Here is a 6334-nt window from a genome sequence, read left to right as displayed (position 1 = left end):
TGATTCTAACTGGGGTCCTTTGTATTTCTTGGGTCTTGATGGTAGAGTGCCTCTCTAGACTCAGGAAACTTTCTTCCAGGATTTCATGGAATAAATTTTCCATGCCATTTTTAGTTTCTTCACCTTCTGGGATGCCAGTTATTCTCATATTTGGGCATCTTATGGAATCTAGTATTTCTCGTATATTATCCTTGTGGTTTTTTGTTATTTTCTCTATCTTTTTGATGGTTCTTTCTAGTTCAGAGATTTTATCTTCTACATCAGAGATTCGGTCTTCGGCATGGTCTAATCGACCTTTAATACTTTCAAGGGAATTTTTTATTTCCTCTATTCCAGACTTTATCTCTAATAGCTCCATCTGGTTCTTTCTCAGAGTGTCCATTTCTTCTTTCATATCTTGGAATGACTTTCTCATCTCCTGTAGTTTGTTGTCTCTTTTCTGTTCCAACTTGAAGAATTTGTTCACCATAAATGTTTGAAATTCTTTGACATCTTGGTAACATCATCCATTAGCACGGAAGATGGAGGGGAGTTAGTCTGTACCTTTGATGGAGATATATTTCCTTGTTTATTCATACTGGAGGCTCTTCTTCTACTTTTAGCCATTGGAAGATGTGCTAACTTTCCCTTTTGTTGGGAATTGACATCTGCCAAAGTCTCTGTTTTGTTGTTTTTAGTAATGTGGTCTTAAAAAAAAGATACTACAGTAAGGTGTCTGAAGAGCAGAATCTCCTTTTTCACAGTTGGTTCCGTATAAGGGAGGAACAAATATAAGTTTATATGACTAGAAAAATTCAGATCTCTATTTCTAGGCCTAGCTAGTCCCTCTGGCAAGTTGGAAAAAGAAAAGATAATATAGGAGAAAAGAAAGGAGAGAGAGGGAAATAAAGCAAAAGTCACGTGCCATGCATTAGCGCAGTCTGCCTAGGGGTCTGGGTGGATCCTGGACTGGGGGGACTGGATGGGAGTCAGTGTGGGCAGTGTGCCCCCTTGCTCGCCAGGTGCGTTCAGATGTACCAGGCTGCTGCAGCCAAAGGTTCAGTATGTGGAGAGACAGAGAGGAAGAGATTTACAAAAGAATGGGGGACAGTAAAGAAGAAAAAAAAATGGAGGAACTTTCTACCTGCCTAGGGGTCTGGGTGGATCTTGGACTGGGGGGTCTGGATGGGAATCAGTGGGGACAGTGTGCCCCCTTGCTTGCCAGGTGCCTTCAGATGTACCAGACTGCTGCAGTCAAAGGTGCAGTCTAGGGCTCTGGGTGCATCCTGGGCTGGGGGTCTGGATGGGAGTCAGTGGGGTCAGTGTGCCCCCTTGCTCGCCAGGTGCCTTCAGATGTACCAGGCTGCTGCAACCAAAGGCACAGTCTGCCTAGGGGTCTGAGTGGATCCTGGACTGGCTGGTCTGGATGGGAGTCAGTAGGGGCAGGGTGACCCCTAGCTTACCAGGTGCCTTCAGATGTACCAGGCTGCTGTAGTCAAAGGCACAGTCTGCCTAGTGGTCTGCGTGGATCCTGGAGTGGGGGAGTCTGGATGGGAGTCAGTGGGATCAGTGTGCCCCCTTGCTCCCAGGTACCTTCGGATGTCGAGAGGTCCCCTTTTACCACACATTAATAGCATTTTTAAAAAAAATCTTAGTCATTCTCATGGGGTTAGGTGGTATCTAATTGTGGTTGGTGCATTTTTACATATGCCTTTTGGGTGTTTGTATGTCTTCCTTAGAGAGGTTTTTAAATTTTTTTCCAACTCATTCAACCATCTTTTAATTGGTTTGTCCATCTTTTATAAGTAAGCTACTTTATTTCCCTATGAATTCTGATCATAAGTCCCTTATTTGAAGCATAGTTTAAAAAAATATTTTCCAATTCCAAGGACTATCAATTCACACTAATTGCTATGCATTTTGCTGTGTAAGAAAGTATTAATCTGATGGAATCCAACTTGTCTATTTTTGAGATTATTGACCGTGCTTTAGGGGTTTTATTTAAGAATTCTTTGCCTACCCCAATGTCTCCCTGAGTTTCCCCAGTGCTATCCAGCAGTAGTTTTATATTTTGAGGTCTTAGGATCAGATCATTAATCTACTTTGAGTTAATTTCTGTCAATGGTGAGAGGTAGAGGTTTAGATTAAACTTTCTGCAGGTGGATATTTAGTTTTTCCAGCACCATATGCTAAAGATATTTTCCTTTTCTGACTGGGTTGACTGGAACCCTTTGTCAAAAATCAGTTGGCAGCAGTTCCGGACACCAGGCTGCCTGAGGCTGCAGGCCCGACTACCCCAGACCTTTGGGCATCCCCACCCCTCCTCCATTTAGGAACTCAGGTTGGTTGCATGGGACCTTAAGAGGAACTTGCACCCCACCCACTGGCAAACCATATCTAGCCTGCTAGCAGTTCTGGACACCAGGGGGCATGAGACTGCAGACCCCTCTGCCCAGAACCTGTTACTCATCCTCTGGCTCCACCCCACTTGCCTTAGGACTCTGTGAATTTTAGTGATATAAATAGCGTGTCACACAATATCTTTTTGTGTTTTGTTTTCCTTTGCTCTTGTGGTGTTGTTTATTAGGTCAGTTGGAGGCTCACCACTCCTGAGACATAGGGAGGACTTTGGGCCATCTAGGACTATTGGCAACAGTTAATGGTAATTGTGAGCAACAGATAGGCCAACCATAAGGGAAATCATCAATTTTCTAATCCTGTACAACTTTTAACACTTTGAGATACCTTAACTAAGTTAGGAAGCAACAAAGAGATTACCTGATGACTAGGAACAATCACAGAGTCTCAAGAAGTATGAGCAACCAACAAAAGGCCTCTCCCTCTAGGGAAATCATCAAGCCTACATCACCCACAGTCAATACAATGGACGTTGTGGACATGCCTCATAAGGAATCCAGAATATTTGTAGTGACCAAACTAACTGAGAGGGAAGAGAAAAGAGACAAGTAGCTCCAGGAGATGAGGAAGTCCTTTCATGACTTAAAAGAAGAAATGGATACCGTAAACAAGAACCAGATTGAACTTGTGGGGTTGAAGAATTTGATATAGGAAATTATTACCTCCACTGAAAGTATTAAAAATAGATTACATCAGGCAGAAGATTGGATCTCTAACGTAGAAGACAAAACATCTGATCTAGAAAAAACCATCAAGAAGATTGAGAAAACAACCATGAGGATGGTTGAGGATAATATACGAGGAATACTAGATACCATCAAGTGCCCCAACATCTGGATAATTGGTATCCCAGAAGAGGAAGAAAATAATAAGGGCTTAGATAATTTATTCCATGAAATCCTGGAAGAAAACTTTCCAAACTTAAAAAGGCATTCAAATATCCAGACCCAAGAAATACATAGGACCCCGAGTAGAATCAACCCAAGAAGATCCTCTCCAAGGCACATCATAGCCAGACTGGCAAAAACAACAGACAAAGACAAGATACTAAAGTTGGCAAGAGGGAAATGTCAAGTTACTTACAAAGGTCACCCCACCAGGCTAACATCGGATCTCTTGGCGGAAGCAATGCAGGTAAGGAAAGAATGGGGAAGTATAGTCAAAGTGTTGAGTGAAAAACAATTTCAACCAAGAATACTATACCCGGCAAAATAATCATTCATAAGGGAAAAAAAGGCAAAACATTCTCAGATAAACAAAATTTGAAGGAATTTATCAACTCCAGACCAGCTCTTCAAGAGGTTCTGAAGGGAGTACTATACCAGGAAAACTAAAAAGTCAGACAGACAGTTATACGAGAACAAAAAGCAACCAAGAAAATAGCTCATTTAACGATAGGATCAGGTACAGAAATATCGATAATTATATTGAATGTCAGTGGATTAAATTTTCCAGTTAAGAGACATAAACTTGCTGAATGGATAAAAAACCAGAAATTTTTTATCTGTTGCCTACACAAAACCCACCTTTTGGATAAAGACACACATAGACTACAAGTAAAGGGCTGGAAAAAGATATTCCATGCAAATGGAAATCAAAAAAAGGTTGGAGTAGCGATTGTGATCTCAGAAAAAAATAGATTTCAAGATAAAGAGTGTAAGAAGAGACATAGAAGGACATTATATAATAGTAAATGGAGTAATCCAGCAAGAAGACATATCCCTAATAAATACCTGTTTACCCAACTCAGGTGCACCTAAATATGTGAAGGAAAGACTACTGGAGCTAAAAGAAGAGATAGGGAGAAATACTATAATTGTCAGAGATCTCAACGCCCCATTATCTACTTTAAACAGATCTTCTTGACAGAAAATAGAGAAATACAGTACCTAAATGATACTATAAATCAAATGGGTTTGACAGATATCTATAGAACTTTCCACGCTACATTCACAACATATATATTTTTCTCACCTTTGCATGGAACCTTCTCAATGATTGATTACATGTTAGGACACAAATCAAGCCTTTACAGATTCAAAGGCATAGAAACTGTACCCAGCATCTTCTCTGACCATGATGGAATTAAATTTGATTAATTTCAGGAAACAACCCTGAAAATACACAAATACATGGAAAATGAACAACCTACTTCTGAATGACTTCTTCACTACTGAAGAAATTAGGGCTGAATTTTAAAAAATCATGGAAACAGATGATAATGATTACACAAGTGTCCGTAATCTATGGGACACAGAAAAAGCAATCATAAGAGGGAAATTTATAGCAATTATTCTGCATAAGAAAAGGATGAAAAGATGACAAATCGATAACCTACCATCATGCTGAGGGAATTGGATAAACACCAACAAACGAACCCCAAAAATGCCAGGCGAAATGAAATAATAAAGATTTGAGCAGAAATAAATGAAATAGAAAATAAATGAACCATACAGAAAATAAATCAAAGCAGAAGCTTTTTTTTGGAATAGACTAACAAGATCGACACACCATTGGCTAGACTGATCAAGAAGAAGAAATAAAGAAACCAGATTAATCAAATATGCAATGAAACAGACAATATTACAACACACATAGTAGAAATACAAAATATCATTAGAGAATACTATGAGTGACTATATGCCAATAAACAGGATAACTTGGAGGAGATGGGCAAATTCCTACACTCTATAGCAAAAAAAAAAAAAAAAAAAAAAAAAAAAAAAAAAAAACACCCCACAAAAAAAAAAAAAAAAAAAAAAAAAAAAAAAAAAAAAAAAAAAAAAAAAACCCGGTCTAGATAACTTCACTTCTGAATTCTACAAAACTTTTAAGGAAGAGTTAACCCCTAGCCTACTAAAATTATTTCTAAAGATTCAAAAGGAAAGACTCTCCAAATTAATTTTATAAAGCCTCCATCATCTTCATTACCAAAACAGATAAGGACATGAAAAAAATGGAAAACTACAGACCAATATCATTGATGAATATAGATGCAAAAATTCTCAACAAGATATTCGCAAATTGTATCCAACAACATATAACAGAGATTATTCATCATGACCAGGTAGGCTTTATCCCAGGGATGCAAGGGTGGTTCAACATAGCCAGGACCATAAATGTAATACATCACTTTAACAGAAAGAAAGATAAAAAACCACATGATCATATCAATTGATTCAGAGAAAGCATTTGATGAAATACAACATCCTTTTATGATTAAGGCCCTCAGGAAGATTGGTATAGAAGGGTAATTTCTTAACACAATAAAAACCATCTATGAAAAACTTACAGTTAGCATTACACTGAATGTGGAAAAACTAAAAGCTTTTCTGCTAAAAACGGATACTAGGCAAGGCTGCCCACTCTCTCCACTGCTCTTTAATATAGTACCTGAAGTCTTAGCTAATGCAATCAGAGAAGAGAACAATATAAAAGGCATGCAAATAGGCAAAGAAAAGTTGAAAATATCTGTATTTGCAGATGACATGATGATATACTTAGAAGATCCGAAGGTATCCATGAAAAAAACTACTTGAAATAACAAGTGAATACAGTAAACTGGCAGGATACAAAATCAATATCCTAAAATCTATAGCATTTCTATATATAAATAACAAGTTGAATGAAGTCGAGCTGAAAAAAGGAATCCCTTTCACCATAGCCACAAGATGTATAATATACCTAGGGATAAATCTAACTAAGAAAGTCAAAGACCTTTATAGTGAAAATAATAAAAATCTTAAAGACGATATTGAAAGTGACATAAAAAAGTGAGAGGAGGGAACTAGCAGTTAGCGTAATGGCTATGTCGCTGGACTCCCACGTAGTCGACCGCGGTTCTTGTCCCGGACCCGTTGGCTTAAAACTCACGCTGGGCGCGTGTGCGTGTGTGCCCAAGATCCCGAGAGGAGAATGGAGGAGAAGGGATTGCGGC

This window comes from Tupaia chinensis, unplaced genomic scaffold (assembly GCF_000334495.1).
Source record: "Tupaia chinensis unplaced genomic scaffold, TupChi_1.0 Scaffold000232_1, whole genome shotgun sequence".
Classification (NCBI taxonomy): Eukaryota; Metazoa; Chordata; class Mammalia; order Scandentia; family Tupaiidae; genus Tupaia; species Tupaia belangeri.
This window is presented reverse-complemented; position numbering follows the sequence as displayed.